The sequence below is a fragment of the Lutjanus erythropterus genome, chromosome 10, assembly GCF_056507025.1.
Source record: "Lutjanus erythropterus isolate fLutEry1 chromosome 10, fLutEry1.hap2, whole genome shotgun sequence".
NCBI classification, from domain to species: Eukaryota; Metazoa; Chordata; class Actinopteri; order Lutjaniformes; family Lutjanidae; genus Lutjanus; species Lutjanus erythropterus.
Genome location: NC_139326.1, coordinates 23849298 through 23861797, shown reverse-complemented (window position 1 = coordinate 23861797; position 12500 = coordinate 23849298). Strand labels below are relative to the sequence as shown.

The window sequence follows — 12500 nt, the reverse complement described above, 5'->3', positions numbered from 1 at the left end:
TGTATGTGTGCTTATGAGCAAAAATGTATGTATGTATGTATGTTTATGAGCACAAATGTATGTATGTGTGTATGTATGTATGCTTATGAGCACAAATGTATGTATGTATGTATGTATGTATGCTTAGGAGCTCAAATGTATGTATGAATGATTGTATGTATGCTCATGAGCAAAAATGTATGTATGTATGAATGTATGCTTATGAGCAAAAATGTATGAATGTATGTATGTATGTATGTATGTATGTATAAATGTATGCTTATGAGCAAAAATGTATGTATGTATGTATGAATGCATGTATGCTTATGAGCACAAATGTATGTATGTATGTATGTATGTATGTATGTATGCTTTTCAGCATAGATGTATGTATGTATGCTTATGAGCTCAAATGTATGTATGTGTGTATGTATGTATGCTTATGAGCAAAAATGTATGTATGTATATATGTATGTATGTATGAATGTACGCTTATGAGCACAAATGTATTTATATATGTATGTATGTTCATGAGCACAAATGTGTGTATGTATGTATTTATGTATGTATGCTTATGAGCACAAATGTATGTACATATGTATGAATGTATACTTATGAGCACAAATGTATGTATGTATGTATGTTCATGAGCACAAATGTATGTATGTACGTATGTATGTATGTATGTATGAATGCATGTATGCTTATAAGCACAAATGTATGTATTTATGATTGTATGTATGCTTATGAGTAAAAATGTATTTATGTATGTATGTATGAATGTATGCTTATGAGCACAAATGTACATATGTATGTATGTATGTATGTATGTATGTATGCTTATAAACAAAAATGTATGTATGTATGTATGTATGAATGTACACTTATGAGCACAAATGTATGTATATATGTATGTATGTATATGAGCACAAATGTATGTACGTATGCATGAATGTATGCTTATGAGCACAATTGTATGAATGTATGTATGTATGTATGCATGCATGTATGAATGTACGCTTATGAGGACAAATGTATGTATATATGTATGTATGTATATGAGCAAAAATTTATGCATGTATGTATGAATGTATACTTATGAGCACAAATGTATGTATATATGAATGTATACTTATGAGCACAAATGTATGTATGTATGATTGTATGTATGCTTATGAGCAAAAATGTATGTATGTATGTATATAGGTATGTATGTATGAATGTACGCTTATGAGCACAAATGTATTTATATATGTATGTATGTTCATGAGCACAAATGTATGTATGTATGTATGTATTTATGCTTATAAGCACAAATGTATGAATGTGTGTATGTATGTATGCTTATGAGCACAAATGTATGTATGTGTGTATGTATGTATGCTTATGAGCAAAAATATATGAATGTGTGTATGTATGTATGCTTATGAGCACAAATGTATGTATGTATGTATGTATGTATGTATGCTTAGGAGCTCAAATGTATGTATGTATGATTGTATGTATGCTTATGGGCAAAAATTTATGTATGTATGAATGTATGCTCATGAGCAAAAATGTATGTATGTATGTATGAATGTATAATTGTTAGTACAAATATATGTATGTATGTTCATGAGCACAAATGTATGTATGTATGTATGTATGTATGTATGATTGTATGTATGCTTGTGGGCAAAAATGTATGTATGTATATATGTATATATGTATGAATTTACGCTTATGAGCACAAATGTATTTATATATGTATGTATGTTCATGAGCACAATTGTATGTATGTATGTATGTATGTATGCTTATGAGCACAAATGTATGAATGTGTGTATGTATGTATGCTTATGAGCAAAAATGTATGTATGTATGTATGTTTATGAGCACAAATGTATGTATGTATGTATGCTTAGGAGCTCAAATTTATGTATGAATGATTGTATGTATACTCATGAGCAAAATGTATGTATGTATGTATGTATGTATGAATGTATGCTTATGAGCAAAAATGTATGAATGTATGTATGTATGTATGTATGTATGTATAAATGTATGCTTATGAGCACAAATGTATGAATGTATGTATGTATGTATGTATGCTTATGAGCAAAAATGTATGTATGTATGTATATGAGCACAAATGTATGTATATATGTGTGTATGTATGTATGCTTATGAGCACAAATGGATGTATGTATGTATGTATGTATGTATGTATGCTTTTCAGCATAGATGTATGTATGTATGCTTAGGAGCTCAAATGTATGTATGTATGTATGTATGTATGTATGTATGAATGCATGTATGTTTATGAGCACAAATGTATGTATGTATGATTGAATGTATGCTTATGAGTAAAAATGTATTTATGCATGTATGTATGAATGTATGCTTATGAGCAAAAATGTATGTATGTATGTATGTATGCTTGTGATTAAAAATGTATTTATGTATGTATGTATGTATGAATGTATACTTATGAGCAAAAATGTATGTATGTATGAATGTATGCTCATGAGCACAAATGTATGAATGTATGTATGTATGTATGTATGTATGTATGTATGTATGTATATATGTATGTATTTATGCTTATGAGCACAAATGTATGAATATGTGTATGTATGTATGCTTATGAGCACAAATGTATGTATGTATGTATGTATGTATGTATGTATGTATGTATGCTTAGGAGCTCAAATGTATGTATGTATGATTTTATGTGTGCTTATGAGCAAAAATTTATGTATGTACGAATGTATGCTTATGAGCAAAAATTTATGTATGTATGTATGAATGTATACTTATGAGCACAAATGTACGTATATATGAATGTATACTTATGAGCACAAATGTATGTATGTATGATTGTATGTATGCTTATGAGCAAAAATGTATGTATGTATGTATATAGGTATGTATGTATGAATGTACGCTTATGAGCACAAATGTATTTATATATGTATGTATGTTCATGAGCACAAATGTATGTATGTATGTATGTATTTATGCTTATAAGCACAAATGTATGAATGTGTGTATGTATGTATGCTTATGAGCACAAATGTATGTATGTGTGTATGTATGTATGCTTATGAGCAAAAATATATGAATGTGTGTATGTATGTATGCTTATGAGCACAAATGTATGTATGTATGTATGTATGTATGTATGCTTAGGAGCTCAAATGTATGTATGTATGATTGTATGTATGCTTATGGGCAAAAATTTATGTATGTATGAATGTATGCTCATGAGCAAAAATGTATGTATGTATGTATGAATGTATAATTGTTAGTACAAATATATGTATGTATGTTCATGAGCACAAATGTATGTATGTATGTATGTATGTATGTATGATTGTATGTATGCTTGTGGGCAAAAATGTATGTATGTATATATGTATATATGTATGAATTTACGCTTATGAGCACAAATGTATTTATATATGTATGTATGTTCATGAGCACAATTGTATGTATGTATGTATGTATGTATGCTTATGAGCACAAATGTATGAATGTGTGTATGTATGTATGCTTATGAGCAAAAATGTATGTATGTATGTATGTTTATGAGCACAAATGTATGTATGTATGTATGCTTAGGAGCTCAAATTTATGTATGAATGATTGTATGTATACTCATGAGCAAAATGTATGTATGTATGTATGTATGTATGAATGTATGCTTATGAGCAAAAATGTATGAATGTATGTATGTATGTATGTATGTATGTATAAATGTATGCTTATGAGCACAAATGTATGAATGTATGTATGTATGTATGTATGCTTATGAGCAAAAATGTATGTATGTATGTATATGAGCACAAATGTATGTATATATGTGTGTATGTATGTATGCTTATGAGCACAAATGGATGTATGTATGTATGTATGTATGTATGTATGCTTTTCAGCATAGATGTATGTATGTATGCTTAGGAGCTCAAATGTATGTATGTATGTATGTATGTATGTATGTATGAATGCATGTATGTTTATGAGCACAAATGTATGTATGTATGATTGAATGTATGCTTATGAGTAAAAATGTATTTATGCATGTATGTATGAATGTATGCTTATGAGCAAAAATGTATGTATGTATGTATGTATGCTTGTGATTAAAAATGTATTTATGTATGTATGTATGTATGAATGTATACTTATGAGCAAAAATGTATGTATGTATGAATGTATGCTCATGAGCACAAATGTATGAATGTATGTATGTATGTATGTATGTATGTATGTATGTATGTATATATGTATGTATTTATGCTTATGAGCACAAATGTATGAATATGTGTATGTATGTATGCTTATGAGCACAAATGTATGTATGTATGTATGTATGTATGTATGTATGTATGTATGCTTAGGAGCTCAAATGTATGTATGTATGATTTTATGTGTGCTTATGAGCAAAAATTTATGTATGTACGAATGTATGCTTATGAGCAAAAATTTATGTATGTATGTATGAATGTATACTTATGAGCACAAATGTATGTATATATGTATGTTTGTTCATGAGCACAAATTTATGTATGTATGTATGTATGTATGCTTATGAGCAAAAATGTATGTATGTATATATGTATGTATGAATGTACGCTTATGAGCACAAATGTATTTATATATGTATGTATGTTCATGAGCAAAAATGTATGTATGTATGTATGTATGTATGTATGCTTATGAGCAAAAATGTATGTATGTATGTATGTATGTATGTATGTATGATTGTATGTATGCTTATGAGCAAATATGTATGTATGAATGTGTGTATGTATGCTTATGAGCACAAATGTATGTATGTATGTATGTATGTATATATGCTTATGAGCAAAAATGTATGTATGTATGAATGGATGTTTATGAGCACAAATGTATGTATGTATGTACATATGTATGTATGTATGCTTGTCAGGACAGACGTATGTATGTATACTTATGAGCTCAAATGTATGTATGTATATATGTATGCTTATGAGCACAAATGTATGTATGTATGTATGTATGTATGTATGCTTATGAGCACAAATGTATGTATGTATGTATGTTCATGAGCACAAATGTACGTATGTATGTATGTATGTATGTATGCTTATGAACACAAATGTTTGTATGTATGTATGCTTATGAGCAAAAAATGTATGTATGTATGCTTATGAGCAAAAATGTATGCATGTATGAATGTATGTTTATGAGCACATATGTATGTATATGAGCACAAATGTATTTATGTGTGTATGTATGTATGTATGCTTATGAGCACAAATGTCTGCTTATGAGCACAAAGGTATGTATGTATCTATGCTTATGAGCACAAATGTATGTATGTATGTATGCATGCATGTATGCCTATCAGCACAAATGTATGTATGTATGTATGAATGTATGCTTATACGCACAAATGTATGTATTTATGCTTATGAGCACAAATGTATGTATGTATGCTTATGAGCACAAATAAATGTATGTATGTATGTATGCTTATGAGCACAAATGTATGTATGTATGCCTATGAGCACAAATAAATGTATGTATGTATGTATGCTTATGAGCACAAATGTATGTATGTATGTATGCATGCTTATGAGGACAAATGTATGTATGTATGTATGTTTATGAGCACAAATGTATGTATGCATGTATGTGAGCACAAATGTATGTATGTATGTATGTATGTACATATGTATGTATGTATGCTTGTCAGGACAGACGTATGTATGTATACTTATGAGCTCAAATGTATGTATGTATGTATGCTTATGAGCACAAATGTATGTATGTATGTATGTATGTATGTATATGTATGCTTATGAGCACAAATGTATGTATGTATATATGTATGCTTGGGAGCTCAAATGTACGTATGTATGATTGTATGTATGCTTATGAGCAAAAATTTATGTATGTATGAATGTATGCTTATGAGCAAAAATGTATGTATGTATGTATGTATGAATGTATACTTATGAGCACAAATGTATGTATGTATGTATGTATGTATGCGTATGAGCACAAATGTATGAATGTGTGTATGTATGTATGCTTATGAGCAAAAATGTATGTATGTATGTATGAATGTATACTTATGAGCACAAATGTATGTATGTATGTATGTATGTATCCTTATGAGCACAAATGTATGAATGTGTGTATGTATGTATGCTTATGAGCAAAAATGTATGTATGTATGTATGTTTATGAGCACAAATGTATGTATGTGTGTATGTATGTATGCTTATGAGCACAAATGTATGAATGTGTGTATGTATGTATGCTTATGAGCAAAAATTTATGTATGTATGAATGTATACTTATGAGCACAAATGTATGTATGTATGTATGCATGTATGTTCATGACCACAAATGTATGTATGTATGTATGTATGTATCCTTATGAGCACAAATGTATGAATGTGTGTATGTATGTATGCTTATGAGCAAAAATGTATGTATGTATGTATGTTTATGAGCACAAATGTATGTATGTGTGTATGTATGTATGCTTATGAGCACAAATGTATGTATGTATGTATGTATGTATGCATGTATGTATGCTTAGGAGCTCAAATGTATGTATGAATGATTGTATGTATGCTTATGAGCAAAAATGTATGTATGTATGAATGTATGCTTCTGAGCAAAAATGTATGTATGTATGTATGTATGTATGTATGTATGTATGTATGTATGTATAAATGTATGCTTATGAGCAAAAACGTATGTATGTATATGAGCACAAATGTATGTATGTATGTATGTATGTATGTGTGTATGTATATATGCTTATGAGCACAAATGTATGTATGTATGTATATATGTATGTATGTATGTATGTATGTATGCTTTTCAGCATAGATGTATGTATGTATGCTTATGAGCTCAAATGTATGTATGTATGTATGTATGTATGTATATATGTATGTATGCATGTATGAATGCATGTATGCTTATGAGCACAAATGTATGTATGTATGATTGTATGTATGCTTATGAGTAAAAATGTATTCATGTATGTATGAATGCATGTATGCTTATGAGCACAAATGTATGTATGTATGTATGTACGTATGCTTGTGAGCAAATATTTACGTATGTATATGAGCACAAATGTTTTTCTGTATGTATGTATGTATGTATGTATGTATGTATGTATGTGTGTATGTATGTATGCTTATGAGCAAAAATGTATGTATGTATATATGTATGTATGTATGAATGTACGCTTATGAGCACAAATGTATTTATATATGTATGTATGAATGAGCACAAATGTATGTATGTATGTATGTATGTTTCTTATGAGCACAAATGTATGAATGTGTGTATGTATGTGTGCTTATGAGCAAAAATTTATGTATGTATGTATGTTTATGAGCACAAATGTATGTATGTGTGTATGTATGTATGCTTATGAGCACGTATGTATGTATGTATGTATGCTTAGGAGCTCAAATGTATGTATGAATGATTGTATGTATGCTCATGAGCAAAAATGTATGTATGTATGAATGTATGCTTATGAGCAAAAATGTATGAATGTATGTATGTATGTATGTATGTATGTATGTATAAATGTATGCTTATGAGCAAAAATGTATGTATGTATATGAGCACAAATGTATGTATGTATATTTGTATGAATGCATGTATGCTTATGAGCACAAATGTATGTATGTATGTATGTATGTATGTATGTATGTATGCTTTTCAGCATAGATGTATGTATGTATGCTTATGAGCTCAAATGTATGTATGTGTGTATGTATGTATGTATGCTTATGAGCACAAATGTATGTATGTATGTATGTATGCTTAGGAGCTCAAATGTATGTATGAATGATTGTATGTATACTCATGAGCAAAAATGTATTTATGTATGAATGTATGCTTATGAGCAAAAATGTATGTATGTATGTATGTATGTATGTATGTATGCTTATGAACAAAAATGTATGTATGTATATGAGTACAAATGTATGTATGTATGTATGTGTGTATGTATGTATGCTTATGAGCACAAATGTATGTATGTATGTATTTATGCTTTTCAGCATAGATGTATGTATGTATGCTTAGGAGCTCAAATGTTTGTATGTATGTATGAATGCATGTATGCTTATGAGCACAAATGTATGTATGTATGTATGCTTGTGATTAAAAATTTATTTATGTATGTATGTATGAATGTATGCTTATGAGCAAAAATGTATGTATGTATGAATGTATGTATGTATGAATGCATGTATGCTTATGAGCACAAATGTATGTATGTATGTATGTATGTATGTATGCTTGTGAGTAAAAATGTATTTATGTATGTATGTATGAATGTATGCTTATGAGCATAAATATATGTATGTATGATTGTATGTATGCTTATGAGCAAAAATGTATGTATGTATGTATGTATGCTTATGAGCACAAATAAATGTATGTATGTATGCTTATGAGCACAAATGTATGTATGTATGCTTATGAGCACAAATAAATGTATGTATGTATGTATGCTTATGAGCACAAATGTATGTATGTATGTATGCATTCTTATGAGGACAAATGTATGTATGTATGTATGTTTATGAGCACAAATGTATGTATGCATGTATGTGAGCACAAATGTATGTATGTATGTATGTATATACATATGTATGTATGTATGCTTGTCAGGACAGACGTATGTATGTATACTTATGAGCTCAAATGTATGTATGTATGTATGCTTATGAGCAGAAATGTATGTATGTATGTATGTATGTATGTATATGTATGCTTATGAGCACAAATGTATGTATGTATGTATGTATGCTTAGGAGCTCAAATGTATGTATGTATGATTGTATGTATGCTTATGAGCAAAAATTTATGTATGTATGTATGAATGTATGCTTATGAGCAAAAATGTATGTATGTATGTATGAATGTATACTTATGAGCACAAATGTATGTATGTATGTATGTATGTATGTATGCGTATGAGCACAAATGTATGAATGTGTGTATGTATGTATGCTTATGAGCAAAAATTTATGTATGTATGAATGTATACTTATGAGCACAAATGTATGTATGTATGTATGTATGTATGTTCATGACCACAAATGTATGTATGTATGTATGTATGTATCCTTATGAGCACAAATGTATGAATGTGTGTATGTATGTATGCTTATGAGCAAAAATGTATGTATGTATGTATGTTTATGAGCACAAATGTATGTATGTGTGTATGTATGTATGCTTATGAGCACAAATGTATGTATGTATGTATGTATGTATGTATGTATGTATGCATGTATGTATGCTTAGGAGCTCAAATGTATGTATGAATGATTGTATGTATGCTTATGAGCAAAAATGTATGTATGTATGAATGTATGCTTATGAGCAAAAATGTATGTATGTATGTATGTATGTATGTATGTATAAATGTATGCTTATGAGCAAAAACGTATGTATGTATATGAGCACAAATGTATGTATGTATGTATGTATGTATGTATATATGTATGTATGTATGTATGTATGTGTGTATGTATATATGCTTATGAGCACAAATGTATGTATGTATGTATATATGTATGTATGTATGTATGTATGCTTTTCAGCATAGATGTATGTATGTATGCTTATGAGCTCAAATGTATGTATGTATGTATGTATGTCTGTATGTATATATGTATGTATGCATGTATGAATGCATGTATGCTTATGAGCACAAATGTATGTATGTATGATTGTATGTATGCTTATGAGTAAAAATGTATTTATGTATGTATGAATGCATGTATGCTTATGAGCACAAATGTATGTATGTATGTATGTATGTATGCTTGTGAGCAAATATTTACGTATGTATATGAGCACAAATGTTTGTCTGTATGTATGTATGTATGTATGTATGTATGTATGTGTGTATGTATGTATGCTTATGAGCAAAAATGTATGTATGTATATATGTATGTATGTATGAATGTACGCTTATGAGCACAAATGTATTCATATATGTATGTATGAATGAGCACAAATGTATGTATGTATGTATGTATGTTTCTTATGAGCACAAATGTATGAATGTGTGTATGTATGTGTGCTTATGAGCAAAAATGTATGTATGTATGTATGTATGTTTATGAGCACAAATGTATGTATGTGTGTATGTATGTATGCTTATGAGCACAAATGTATGTATGTATGTATGTATGTATGTATGCTTAGGAGCTCAAATGTATGTATGAATGATTGTATGTATGCTCATGAGCAAAAATGCATGTATGTATGAATGTATGCTTATGAGGAAAAATGTATGAATGTATGTATGTATGTATGTATGTATGTATGTATAAATGTATGCTTATGAGCAAAAATGTATGTATGTATATGAGCAAAAATGTCTGTATGTATGTTCGTATGAATGCATGTATGCTTATGAGCAGAAATGTATGTATGTATGTATGTGTGTATGTATGTATGTATGCTTATGAGCACAAATGTATGTATGTATGTATGTATGTATGCTTAGGAGCTCAAATGTATGTATGAATGATTGTATGTATGCTCATGAGCAAAAATGTATTTATGTATGAATGTATGCTTATGAGCAAAAATGTATGAATGTATGTATGTATGTATGTATGTATGCTTATGAGCAAAAATGTATGTATGTATATGAGTACAAATGTATGTATGTATGTGTGTATGTATGTATGCTTATGAGCACAAATGTATGTATGTATGTATGTATGCTTTTCAGCATAGATGTATGTATGTATGCTTAGGAGCTCAAATGTTTGTATGTATGTATGAATGCATGTATGCTTATGAGCACAAATGTATGTATGTATGTATGCTTGTGATTAAAAATGTATTCATGTATGTATGTATGAATGTATGCTTATGAGCAAAAATGTATGTATGTATGAATGTATGTATGTATGAATGCATGTATGCTTATGAGCACAAATGTATGTATGTATGTATGTATGTATGTATGCTTGTGAGTAAAAATGTATTTATGTATGTATGTATGAATGTATGCTTATGAGCATAAATATATGTATGTATGATTGTATGTATGCTTATGAGCAAAAATGTATGTATGTATGTATGTATGTATGTATGTATGTATGTATGTGTGCATGTATGTATGCTTATGAGCACAAATGTATGTATGTATGTATGCTTGTGATTAAAAATGTATTTATGTATGTATGTATGAATGTATACTTATGAGCAAAAATGTATATATGTATGAATGTATGCTTATGAGCACAAATGTATGAATGTATGTATGTATGTATGTATGTATGTATGCTTATGAGCACAAATGTATGAATGTGTGTATGTATGTATGCTTATGAGCACAAATGTATGTATGTATATATGTATGTATGTATGTATGCTTTTCAGCATAGATGTATGTATGTATGCTTATGAGCTCAAATGTATGTATGTATGTATGTATGTATGTATGAATGCATGTATGCTTATGAGCACAAATGTATGTATGTATGATTGTATGTATGCTTATGAGCAAAAATTAATGTATGTATGAATGTATGCTTATGAGCAAAAATTTATGTATGTATGTATGAATGTATACTTATGAGCACAAATGTATGTATATATGTATTTATGTTCATGAGCACAAATTTATGTATGTATGTATGTATGTATGTATGTATGTATGTATGCTTATGAGCAAAAATGTATGTATGTATATATGTATGTATGTATGAATGTACGCTTATGAGCACAAATGTATTTATATATGTATGTATGTTCATGAGCACAAATGTATGTATGTATGTATGTATGCTTATGAGCACAAATGTTTGTATATATGTATGAATGTATACTTATGAGCACAAATGTATGTATGTATGTATGTATGTTCATGAGCACAAATGTACGTATGTATGTATGTATGTATGATTGTATGTATGCTTATGAGCAAAAATATATTTATACATGTATGTATGTTCATGAGCACAAATGTATGTATGAATGTATGTATGTATGTATGTATGTATGTATTCTTATAAGCACAAATGTATGAATGTGTGTATGTATGTATGCTTATGAGCAAAAATGTACGTATGTATGTATGTATGTTTATGATCACAAATGTATGTATGTGTGTATGTATGTATACTTATGAGCACAAATGTATGTATGTATGCATGTATGTATGTATGTATGTATGCTTAGGAGCTCAAATGTATGTATGAATGATTGTATGTATGTTCATGAGCAGAAATGTATGTATGTATGTATGTATGTATGTATGTATGCTTAGGAGCTCAAATGTATGTATGTATGATTGTATGTATGCTTATGAGGAAAAATGTATGTATGTATATATGTATGTATGTATGAACGTACGCTTATGAGCAAAAATGTATTTATATATGTTGTATGTTCATGAGCACAAATGTATGTATGTATGTATGTATGTATGTATGTATATGATCACACATGTATGTATGTATGTATGAATGTATGCT

The 12500-nt window shown here is 28.8% G+C and overlaps 1 protein-coding gene across 1 annotated transcript in view; it reads left to right on the top strand.

The window, feature by feature from the left end:
- The window catches only part of elac1 (elaC ribonuclease Z 1), a 36162-nt gene that overhangs the window by 17748 nt on the left and 5914 nt on the right, over window positions 1-12500 (top strand). The gene's annotated exons all lie outside the window — the stretch shown is intronic.